We start from the raw sequence: 1340 nt of genomic DNA, 5'->3' as shown, positions 1-1340 counted from the left end.
TGTGGTCAGCGTAGTCCGGACTCTATCGTTCCGTTTCCTCTACATGACTGATTATCTCTTTCTGGAGGAACTAGCATGGGTCGTCTCATCTCACTGCTTTTTATAACTCCACATTCTACTGATTACTATCCTACACATTCACACTGAATTTTATTCAGGCAGTTAACCTACTTAATTATAAGAATTCTCGTACTCATCATTTCTTCACATTTTAGATGTTCCTACAGTGTTTACTCCAAATTTGTTTACTCAAGCAGGATACTTGACTTTCAAACTGATTATATTTATTTGAACTTCTAAAAGTGTGACTTTTGGGCTTGCTTTGGCAGCAGATATATTAAAACTGGAACGTTATAGAGATTAGCGTGGCCCCTGCGCAAGGATGATATGCAGATCCATGAAGCGTTCCATATTTTTATGAGATATGCTGCCACTGGGGAGGCAATGTCCTGGGTCCAAAGTCGGTGGCTTGCATTGCCAAGTTGGAAAAAGCAAAGGCTGAAGAACTGGCCACCAAACTGGGCTAAGTGGGCACTGTTGAATTTTCTGTACATAAAAGTAATAAAAAGTTCTCTTTCAGCCAGTGTCCAAAAAAAATGTGACTTTTTAAAATAAGTACTCTGTGATTGGAATTGTAACCCTCGAGTTCTGAGTCCGCATAAGAGAACCAGAGTGGCCGAGCCCCTTGGAGGTAGTCTGTAACCCCGTCTATGGCATCCCGAACCATAAAGATCTTCCTTACATGTGAATACTTCCAATGATGGCGTGGAGGAAGGTGCTGTAACTCACAGGGAAGAATTTCTGGTCATGTGATATTAAGTAGAAATCTGTTTCTTTGACTTGTCCAACAATTCATCATAGATGCAAGTTCTCCTTGTCCAAATATTTGAAAACCACTATCCAATTTTCCCTCTAATTTTTTCTTTCCTAAAGACTCAACATCTCAAGATCTTTAATAATGTCTCATATGACATGAAGTTTTTTTTCTCTCCTTTGTCATCATGATTGAAACCTGGTGATAAAGGTTTGCTTTTTACGATGAGATATTTGTTGAGCTCAGTAAAGATTTTGTGGCTTTTTTCTGTCACGCAGAGTGGTGTGCACGGTGGCTTTGCTGACATCACTCCTGATGCCAAATATATGGGGTTTTCCCATGCCAATTCTCTGGTTCTTTGACACCAACTGGGTGTCCAACAATTCAATCCAATTTTGAAACTCTCCAGAATTAGCACAGACCTCACAGGTCAAGGGCTCAGCCCCACAAGACTGCCCCACCTCAGACATCAGCTCTAAATGGGGTGCCCAGACTACTCACCCTTCTGTCTGGCTGACAACAAATT

General features: G+C 41.0%; 1 pseudogene; it reads left to right on the top strand.

Moving 5' to 3' along the window:
* Positions 1-317: 317 nt before the first annotated feature.
* LOC114218000 (U6 spliceosomal RNA) lies at positions 318-417 on the top strand (annotated as a pseudogene).
* Positions 418-1340: the final 923 nt, after the last annotated feature.

Source organism: Eumetopias jubatus, unplaced genomic scaffold (genome assembly GCF_037043125.1).
Source record: "Eumetopias jubatus isolate StellerSeaLion01/CBP00866 unplaced genomic scaffold, mEumJub1_p1.0 scaffold_7, whole genome shotgun sequence".
In the NCBI taxonomy this organism is placed as follows: Eukaryota; Metazoa; Chordata; class Mammalia; order Carnivora; family Otariidae; genus Eumetopias; species Eumetopias jubatus.
This window is presented reverse-complemented; position numbering and strand designations above follow the sequence as displayed.